The sequence below is a fragment of the Mus caroli genome, chromosome 4 (assembly GCF_900094665.2).
Source record: "Mus caroli chromosome 4, CAROLI_EIJ_v1.1, whole genome shotgun sequence".
In the NCBI taxonomy this organism is placed as follows: Eukaryota; Metazoa; Chordata; class Mammalia; order Rodentia; family Muridae; genus Mus; species Mus caroli.
In genome coordinates, this window is record NC_034573.1 from 116,413,834 (window position 1) to 116,424,895 (window position 11,062).

Sequence of the window (11,062 nt, forward strand, 5' to 3'; positions counted from 1 at the left end):
AAAAAAAAAAAAAAAAAAAAAAAAAAAAAAAAAAAAAAAAAAAAAAGAAAGAGATGAAAACCTCTAGTGGGTGAGATCCAGGACCAGGATGAAGGTCTGGAAAGGGAGGCAAATGGAAGCCCTGGGTGGATGCTGCTCTTGGGGCCACATTCATTTCATGCCTGTGTGCTGGATACTGAAACAGGTTGATTTGAGATCTTATCCTGAGACAAGCGCAACACCTTTGACAGACAGCCTGATGGGGCAGAGGTAGCTGGGAACATTTACTTCTTATTCCTAAGTTCTGTGTCCTGGATGCATTAGCTCCAGCTTGTCTTCCTGGATATCTCCCAGGAAAGATGGACAGTTTAAAGAGGCTGGGGGGTGGGGTGGGGGGAACCAGAGGAGTGATCAGGATCTGGTCCAGAGGACAACTTGTCCTCTCATCCATGAGGTCATCAGACAGCAGTGGCTTGTGGCTGGAGGAACCAAGCAGTTGCTGTGGGCTGGGTTCTGGCAGGTAGCTCTTGAGCATTCTGGCGGCCTGGGCCCTCTTTTGCATTAATTACCCAACAACATGGTTCAGGCTGTTCTCCCTTTCTGCTACTTTAATTAACGGAGATCTCCTCCAAGCAAACCAGCTGCCGTGTAAGTTGTCAAACTGTCAGCACACACAGGATGGGTGCCATGGCGACACTAAGTGTGGAAACTACTCATGGGCTCCCTGGCTCCTTGGCACGGTAGGCTCTGTCCCTCCAGTCCATCCCAGGAGCAAAGATGGGCATAGAAACATCAAGAGCAAGATGGGTTCAGAGTTGGGTCTGACCTTTGCCTGCCAGTCATTTACTATGAGAGTTCAGACAAACCGAACTTTTGCCTCATCTGCAAAGTGGGGATGTGACCACTTACCTTGAGGCAGGACTTTGGTCGGGAATGTAAAACACGCTTTACCGGGGGCCTGTGGTGCCTGTGAGTATGACCATGATTCAGGCAGTTATTCTGGTCATTCTGGCTTTCCAAGCAACCTCTTCACATATTTTCATTGTTGTTTTTGCTTGTTTGTTTGTTTTACTTTTTTAAAAAAGATTTATTTATTTATTTAATGTGTATGAGTACACTGTAGCAGTACAGATGGTTGTGAGCCATCATGTGGTTGCTGGGAATTGAACTCAGAGCCTTCTGGAAGAGTAGCCAGTGGGTGGTGATGGGAGTGATGGGTGGTAGAAGTGGGATGGGTGGTAGAGATGGTGGTAAATGAGGTGATGGCTTTAAGGAGGAAAAGGATGAGTTCAGACCTGAAGGACAAGGAATCCAGCATAGACAGGAAATGAGGGTAGAAGAGGGTGTCTTAGCAGATAGCATCAGGTTCAAATGCCCAGGGTAGCCTAGGTTGTCTTAAATTTGCTTTGTAATCCAAACTAGTTTTAGAATTCCGAGGTCTCCTGGTTCTACTTTGTGACACCATGCCTGGCCATATTTGTATTTTGAAAAGACTATTTATATGAGATGTATATAGTGAGTTGGAAAAGAATGGAAACAGGTCAGGTGGACAGAGTTGTCTATTATTTATTTAGTTAGTTAGTTTTTTGAGACATGGTTTGTCTATGTAGCCCTGGCTGCCCAGAACACACCTGTAGACCAGGCTGGCCTCCAACTCAGAGATCTGCCTACCTCTGCCTCCCCAGTGCTGGGATTAAAGGCATGGGCCACCACTGCCTGGTTGCAAGTTGTTTAAATTCAGATCAAAGCTGAGATTTCTCAGTTGTAACGAAGAGAAAGAGGGTTCTCCTCATTTTGAGAATAGTAAGAATTAGAAGCTCCATAATTAATATTGATTAGACACGGGAACCCTAAGAACAAAACAAAAGAGGAGGCCATGAAGAAGAGAGATCCCAGGCTGGAAAGATGGCTCAGTGGTTAAGAGCACTTCCAAAGGTCCTGAGTTCAAATCTCAACAACCACATGGTGGCTCACAACCATCCATAATGAGATCTGACACCCTCTTCTGGAGTGTATGAGTGTATGAAGACAGCTACAGTGTACTTACATATAATAAATAAATCTTTTTTAAAAAAAAGAAGAATTGAGGCCAGCCTGGTCTACAAAGTGAGTTCCAGGACAGCCAAGGCTACAGAGAAACCCTGTCTCAAAACAACAACAACAACAACAACAACACAAAAAAACAAAACAAAACAAAAAAACAAAAAAGAAAAAGAAGAGAGATCCCCCCAAAAAAGAGAGAAGAGGGACCCGAGTGCTGGCTCAGTGGGTAAGGGGACTTGCTGACAAACCTGACAACTTGAGTTCAATACCCAGGACCCACACGATGGAAGGAGAAACCTGATTCCAGAACTTTGTCCTCTGAGCTCCCCATGTGTGTCCCTTCCACTAAATAAACAAATGTAATAATAAAAAGAGAGGTGGGAGAAAGTTGGAAATATGGTTGAGTGGGAGGTGCTTGCCTAGCATATCCTAGACATGCTTCAGTCTCCAGTCCTCACCCCTTAGCTGACCAGAAAGGTGAGAAGGGTCAAGATTTGTCAAAAGAGAAGATGACAGGTTGGTGCAGCAGAGTTTCAAGGAGGACAACTTCAACAGCCACCAGTACTGCTGGGCATCCCTCTGCAGGGCTAATCAGTCTCTGCTCCAAAAGAAACGGCTGCTGTCCTGGATGAGTTGTTGTGAGTGTCCTGGAGTGGCAAGGGACAGATTGCGGTGATTTAGGAAATAAGGAGGAGGTGGGAAGGAGGAGGAGACGCTCTTAAGACAATGAATGGAAGAGGAGAGAGAGAGAGAGAGAGAGAGAGAGAGAGAGAGAGAGAGAGAGAGAATGGTGGAAGGCAAGGAGGCAACTTTGCCCGGAAGATATAACATTTTAAGGTGGAAGAGAGATTTGACCATATTTGTATGCGTGGGGAGGGGGGTGTTCTAGTAGAGAACAAGAATCTAAAAACGCAGGCAGGGGAGAGGTGGGGGAGGAAGGAGAGTTGACAGAGCAGGTTTCCAGAAGAGCTGGGAGCTGTAGGATGTGAGCACCAGTGAGCAATTAGCTGGGAACACTTGTGAGATGGGCGGCGGAGGAGGTGGGGATGAGAACAACGGTGAGCAGACTTCCTTTGGTGGTGGTGGTTCAGGGAGATGAGAGGCTCTGCCTGCCATGGGCTTAACCCTCCCTGTAGAGGAGGAGGCATGCAGAGATGGAGAGATGGTCCAGTGCTTAAGGATGCTTGCTGCTCTTTTTGGTTCGCTTGCTGCTCTTTTTGGTTTGTTTGTTTCTTTTTTTGTTGTTGTTGGCTGCTCCCAGTTCTTTTTTTGTTTGTTCCTTTCTTTGTTTTTTGTGTTTTTTTGAGACAGGATTTTTCTGTGTAGCCCTGTCTCTGAACTCACTCTGTAGACCAGGCTGGCCTCAAACTCAGAGATCCACCTGCCTCTGCCTCTGGTTCTCCATCATTGCCCAGCATGCTTTGGGCACTTGCAGTTGTCAGGACCCGGTGAACAGGGCATGATGGTACATACCTGTTATCTCAGCAGCAGCAAGACAGAGGCCAGAGGACTGAAATTCAAGGTCATCCTCAGCTACATGTCGAGTTTAAGGCCAGCCTGGGATATAGGAAACCCTATTTCAAAAAGGCTGGGCATAAAGACTATTTTTCTGTTAACACAGATGGAGACTGAGAAGGCAGGCAGGCAGGCAGGCAGGCAGGCAGGCAGGCAGGCAATGCTAGTGCCCAGCCTCCATCCCCCTTTACTCCAACTCTTCTCAAGGGTCTGATAGCAACAGGGAGACTAACAGACAAAATCTTCATTTAAGCTGCTAGTATATATCTTTGATCTCAGTGCTTGGGAGGCAGAGGCAGAGGCAGAGGCAGGAGATCTCTATAAGTTCAAGGCCAGCCTGGTCTACAGAGTGAACTCCAAGCCAGCCAGGTTTCTATAGTGAGATTCTTCCTAAACAAACAAAGGAACAAACAAACAAATACAAATTTAAAATCCTCATCCAGTCTCTGTGTCTAGCATTGCCTCATAGCTGGGCAGTCCCTCTATGCCAGTCCCTGTACCTACATGCGATGACACCTTTTCAGTCACCATTAGGGCTGTGTTATCCTTCTCTGCCCATGAGAAAACAGGCCCAGAGAAGTTTGGAAATCTGGACAGCCGGGTAACAGCGCAGTCAAGTGTAGCTCTGTTGACTTGGACAAATCAGAGCCCTCTTTTAGAAAGTGAAGCCTGAGGCCCATAGTGCCTAGAGATTATTTTTAAAAGGTGATAAACAAGGAAGGGGAGGATCGTGTTATGGTGGGAAATCCCCAGAGCCAAGGGTAGAAGCATTTGTATAGATGTCACATTCGTTTAGAACTCTCTCGTTTATAGTTTAATTGGGGGTATTCACTTATTGGTGCTGGGGATTGAACCCAGGACTTCAAGCATGCTACTCCCAGACTTTATTATTGAACTCTACCTCAGTCTCTAGTGTTTATTTTTCCATTAAAATATTTATGTATACATGTATGTATGTGTTTAATTCATTTTTTGGTGGGGACGGGGTTTCATATAGCCCAGGCTGACCTCATGATATAGCCCAGGATGACCTTGTATTTTCTGACCATTTTAAGTGCTGGGAATACGGCATGCACCACCGTACTGTTTAGGTAGGGCTGGGGTTCAAACTTAGGGCCCTGGCAATGCTAGATGAGCACTCTAACAACTGAGCTTTATCTCCCTCCTACTCTACAGTTTTATAAAGTAGACATTACACTTTATTCCTCAGGCAAGGAGGTGGGGACCTAGACGGGAAGTAGCTTTCATTAAAGGCAGAGCTGGGGCCACACCCAGGTCCTGCTTTTTCCTCATCATTCTTTTTTTTTTTTAATTTATTTATTTATTTATTATATGTAAGTACACTGTAGCTGTCTTCAGACACTCCAGAAGAGGGCGCCAGATCTCGTTACGGATGGTTGTTAGCCACCATGTGGTTGCTGGGATTTGAACTCTGGACCTTTGGAAGAGCAGTCGGGTGCTCTTACCCACTGAGCCATCTCTCCAGCCCTTTCCTCATCATTCTTTACATCACTATTAGGCCATCCAGACACAAACCCACACTGCTCTCTGACTGGCCCATGCCCCTCATCACACAGGGTCATTAGCTAGGTTTCGTTATAGGAGACCAAGACTAAGAGAAGGTCGTACTCCACATAGATACCTCCCCCCACCCCCATCCCCAAGAACTGACAGCGTGAACCAGTGTCTGTAGGGGAGGAAGCTGATCTTTAGGCAGGGCTTTTGAACTCTGGCAGATCTGACTCTGAGCTGAGGGACAGGGTTCTTAGGTGAGGTGGAAAGAGAGGTGTGTGTGTGGGGGGGGATGGGGGTTGTTAACAGGGAACAGCCATGGTCCTAGATAAACGAGATTTTGTAGAATTCAGGCAGGAGGCTTTCTGTGTCTTTTTCAGAGAGACAAGCACGCTGTTTACCCGGAAGCTCAAAGGTGACCAGGAGTGGCTATAAGAAAGAGAAGGACAACCAGAGTGGCTTGCTGAGCCTGGCACAAGGCCAAGTCCTGCCCAGTTAGGGACAGGTGCACACGTCCGTGAACTCTCACATGAACTGTGTGTTAAGGAGTGTGGTGGCGTCATGAGCAGGCTTAGGTCCCAGGTCCAGAGAATGGCAGGGGATTCTCCACTTTTGGCTCTGTGGAGGGACCCATCCAAAAGAGCACAGCACATTAAGACCTGGCACGACCTAGCTCCTGCCATCCCTCAGCTTGTCTCACCCTGGTGCCGGCCATGCTAGAAGCCCCTGGCTATTTAATGCCTCATTAAATGACATCGCTCATTAAGTTGATCTTTCTCATCCCCTTAGTCTCCCTGTGCTGAGTTGTCACCTCTGTCACTCCCAGCCTGGGGCTGGCTTAATTTTCAGTGGTTCCCACACCAAGGATCCTACAGAGGCTGCTGTCAATGCTGTGACACAGATTCCACAGAACCAACCTGAACTCCCTTTAGGGGATGTGGCTGGCTTCTTAATGCTTGTGCAAGACCCCACAAACTGAGGGGCTAAAGGGACAAGAATTTGTTCTGTCATGTTTTTGTGTGCAAAGAGGTCCTTCACAGGGCTTTCCTTGGTTTCGAGCCTTTTCCGGGGGCCTCTGGTGGCTTGTTGGTAATCTATAATGTTGAGTTTATAGACGTAGGCTCATCTCTGTCTCCATCTTTGCCTGGTGTTCTCTGTCTGTCTCTGTCTCTCCTCTGTCTCATCCCTGTCTCTGTCTCTCTCACTCCATATTGGCACGGGGGTGGGGGGGAGCTGTGTCCAAAGTTCACCTTTTTTATAAGGACATCAGTCATATTTGATTACCCCCCCCAATGACCTTATTTTAACATGCTTGCCTCTGTGATGAGCCTATTTCTAGGTAAGGCAACATCATGAGGCCATAGGGGTTAGGAATCTCTTCCTCTTCCTTCTACTCTTGTTTGGTGTGCACAAATACGTGTGTGTGTGTGTGTGTGTGTGTGTGTGTGTACAGATAAGTATGCAGAGATCAAAAGACATCTTTCAGCTCCCCTTCTACCGTGGGTCTGAGGGACACAGGACTGTCTAGCTCTGACTTTAACCTTTCATCCTTGTTTTTAATAGTCATAATAAATGGGCTATCCTGGAACCCACTTTGTAGACCAGGCTGGCCTTGAACTCAGAGATCTGCCTGCTTCTGCCTGCTTCTGCCTGCTTCTGCCTGCTTCTGCCTTCCCAGTGCTAGGATTAAAAGCTTGTGCCACCAATGCCCAGTTCATTCTTTTTATTTTTTATTTTTTATTTTTTTATTTTTTTAAGAATTGTGTGTCTCTGCATGAGTGTGTGCATTTCATTGCAGCTGCTTGAGAGGGCCGAAGGCATCACACCCCCCTGAGGCTGCCATTACAGGCGATAGTGAGCCACTCTGAGTAGGTGCTGGGCATCGAGCTTGGGTTCTCTGCCAGAGCAGTTAATGCTCCCAACGAGCCATCTCATCGAAGTCCTTATTTAAAATTTGTTCAGAAATCTCGAACACTTCAGCTGTAGCCACCACATTAGCAATATAAGAAATGGAAAAAACACCCCCACTCCCCACCCCCACCCCCACCCCCCCACAAAAGAGGGCTGGAGAAACAGCTCAGTGGTTAAGAGCACTGACTGCTCTTCCAGAAGTCCTGAGTTCAAATCCCAGCCACCACATGGTGGCTCACAACCATCTGTAATGGGATCCAATGCTCTCTTCTAGTGTGTCTGAAGACAACTACAGTGTACACATATACATAAAATAAATAAATAATTCTATAAACAAACAAACCAACAAAGAGCATCAAAGGGCCAGACAATAGCTGTCCTTTAATCCCAGTACTTGGGAGGCAGAGGCAAGAGAATCTCTGAGTTTGAGGCCAGCCTGGTCTATAGTGGAAGTTCCAGTACAGCTAGAGCTACACAGAAAAACCCTGTCTCAAAAACAAAACTAAACTAAGCTAAAAGGGACAAAGCCAATTCCATTCTACAGGAGGGCTTACATTACAGCTCTCCTGTGAGCACCGTGTGTCTATAAGAAACCGCCACCCCGAATGACAGGGTCTCAGGAATGAATTTTGGAAGGACAGAGTTCATGTCCTGTCGAAGAACAGAGATAGGGAGAAGATGGGGAGTAAAAGGAGCAGGAGATTAAAACAAAATAATTTTAAGGGTAGTGTTTATAAAAGAGGAGCTGGACCCAGCTCAGCAGCAGTACAGGAGCTCTGCTCAGACATTCTCTGGTGGGGGACAGGTGGCTAAACCCTTGCCTCCCTCCCTCCTGCCTGACTCTGCTCTGTTGTAGGTGTTTGTGGAAGGAGTAGAGACTACAAGAGGTGGAAGGTTAACTGGGGGACTGTCTACAAAGGAAACTCTGTGAGTCTTCCCCAATGCTAAGCTAGTCTTTCGTGGTGCCGACGAGCTACCTATTATCCTCTTGGTTCGGTAATCATGTTGGCTCACCGATGTGGATTTGGACCAACTTGGGTTTTTTGGCCTGCTCTATGTGGGGTGAATAGAAAGAGGCTCCCCAGGAAAAGTCACGCACCAATTGGCCAGAGGATGTTGATTTGATGCATTAGAGGGTGTTTCTGCTTATAGACATAGAGAAGAGATGCCATCCCGTGGAACTCAATGTATGTGAAAAGTGAAGACCCAGTAAATCCATGGTGAGAGGGGTTAGCTGTGGCTATTTCAGGGAGACACTGATGGGTTTGTACATTGTTAAGTTCTCCAGAGCACATAGATTTGTGTAGACCTATGTACAACAATTTACAGAGATTTGAATTTAAGAGAACCCCATCATATCAAAATTATATCCTGAGGGCTGGGGATGTAGCTCAATGACTTAGCTTGCACGAAACCCTGAGTTTCATCTTGAACACCATTTAAACATCCTAGCACACAGGAGACAGAGGCAGGAAGATCAGAAGTTCAGGGTTTTTCTTGGCTGTGTGTCAAGTCTGAAGCCCATCTGGGTACACTTGGTCTTTTTTGCTTTGCTTTGTTTTGTTTTGTTTTGTTTTGTTTTGAGATGAGTTTCTCTGAGTAGCCCTGGCTGGCCTTGAACTCACAGAGATCCTCTTTTTTTTTCCCATATTTTTTATTGGGTATTTATTTCAATTACATTTCCAATGCTATCCCAAAAGTTCCCCACATGCTCCCCACCCACTCCCCTACCCACCCACTCCCACTTCTTGGCCCTGGCGTTCCCCTGTACTGAGGCATATAAAGTCTGCACGGCCAATGGGCCTCTCTTTCCCCTGATGGCCGACTAGGCCATCTTCTGATTCATATGCAGCTAGAGACAAGAGCTCCGGGGGGGGGGGGTATTGGTTAGTTCATACTGTTGTTCCACCTATAGGGTTGCAGATCCCTTTAGCTCCTTGGGTACTTTCTCTAGCTCCTCCATTGGGGACCCTGTGATCCATCCAATAGCTGACTGTGAGCATCCACTTCTGTGTTTGCCAGGNCCCGGCATAGTCTCACGAGAGACAGCCATATCTGGGTCCTTTTAGCAAAATCTTGCTAGTGTATGCAATCACAGAGATCCTCTTGTCTCTGCCTCCCAAGTGCTGGGACTAAAGGCTTGTGCCATCAAGCCCAGCAAGATCCTGTTTTGTTTTTGTTTTTAACGATAAACACATAATAAAACCAAGAAAGAGAGTGACACATTTTCTTCAGTAATTAGCCAATGCTAAGGCATCTATGCTTTTGCAAACAGTCTAAGAAAACTCATTGGATCATTTAAAGAAGAAAAAAAGAGAAAAGACATGAAGGCTGAAGAGGGGCTAAAGGAGAGGAGCGGAGCCAATGGGGGGGGCACAGAATGGTAACAGGGGCAAGGCTGATCAAATACAGTGGGTGCACATATAAAAACACAATAATTGGATCGTAACTATATGTAATTAACATATGGCAGTGAAATGTTTGAAAATAAGTTATATCATGAAAATAAACAAAACGAACAGTGACGGCAGTAAGATGCTCCGTCCACCTGTCAGGAGCTTCAACATTCTTTTTGCTCACAAATGTGAACACTGTTCATAACAAACGCATACCGTGTAGTCTAGCACGTAATAAGTAGTCCCAAGGTACAAAGCCCCATTCCATGCCCACACATATCATGTTCTGGGGATTCAGGAGTGAGAGGTGGCCTGAGAGCTTCCAACCTCCCCGCTCTGGAACAGGGAGCCAGACACCAGGAGTCGGGGTGTTCAGGCTTTGGTGGAAAGGTACAAAATAATGTTCCCTCTCCCCAGGAACCTAACACAGCCCAGCCGAAACCCAAATCATAATTAAAAGATGCCCTGCAACTCCCTTGGCAGCATAAATTTTGAAGATGAAAGTAAATGATTAAAATAATTAAACACTTCAAGCTGACAAGCCGGAGCGGAATCTTGCCAGCGGACGTTTGTCAGTAATTAGGTAATTAATCCTGGTGCAGATTATACGCCATAACAAACCAGTCAGGCTGAACGGAGCCGGCTGCTGAGAATTAGACTTTGAAAAAAAGAAGAGAAGGATGAAAGGGCAGATAAGAAGAGAGAAGTTAAAATCGGAGAAAGACGCAGCTCCAGTGGCCACCTGGCCGTACTCCACCAGACAGCGTGGGCTGGGACCACACTGGGCCTCCTGGAGAGTTCTGGGCTTGACTTGAAAGCAGTTGCCTGCTGAGACTTCAGTGGGATTTCAAGCTGGGGAGGGGGAAGAACCTCTGTACCTCTGTCCCCAAATCAGAAGGAGGGGTGGAAAGGAGCCCAGGGAAGAAGTGATGGCTTATGTCACACTCATGCATTAGTCCATTCTGCGAGGGCCATCAATACTGACGAGGAAGGGGCTCAGGCCTGAGGAAACGAATATTAAGAACTGTGCTGGGGGCATCAGAGCCCAGTCCAAGCATTGTTGACTCAAGGCAGGTTCTGCTAGAAACAAAAGAATATGCGTTATAAGTGCAACTAAAGTATATAGAAATAGAAAATGACTTGAACAATATAATCTTATTATTTTTTAAAATTTATTTGTGTGTGTGTGTGTGTGTGAACTGGAGTCAGTTGGAAACTACCTAACAGGAGAACTAGACAAGTGAATTTGGGTCTTTGGCAAGCGCAGCCAGTTCTTTAACCTCTGAGCCATCTCTCCAGCCCCCAGAAAAGCCACAGTGCAATAGCAGGCATCTGCCATCCCAGTGGTCCTAAGGTAAACCTTGGAACTTTGCAGGACACCAGGCTTTGCATAATCAACAGGAAGCAACAGAAAAGAGACACTGGGCTCAAAGGAGGTGGAGGCAAGGAGAAATGTGCGAGGCTGTCTTCTGACCTCCACTGCATGCCAGGCAAGCGTGCACTTGTACTCACACATATAGTCAGTCTCTCTCTCTCTCTCTCTCTCTCTCTCTCTCTCTCTCTCTCTCACACACACACACACACACACACACACACACACACACACACACAGTGTGTGTGTATACATTGGTCTTGGGATATATTTGCTACAAGTAAGAAGGCACCCACCATACTACATTATATTATAATGTTTTTGCTTATCTTAG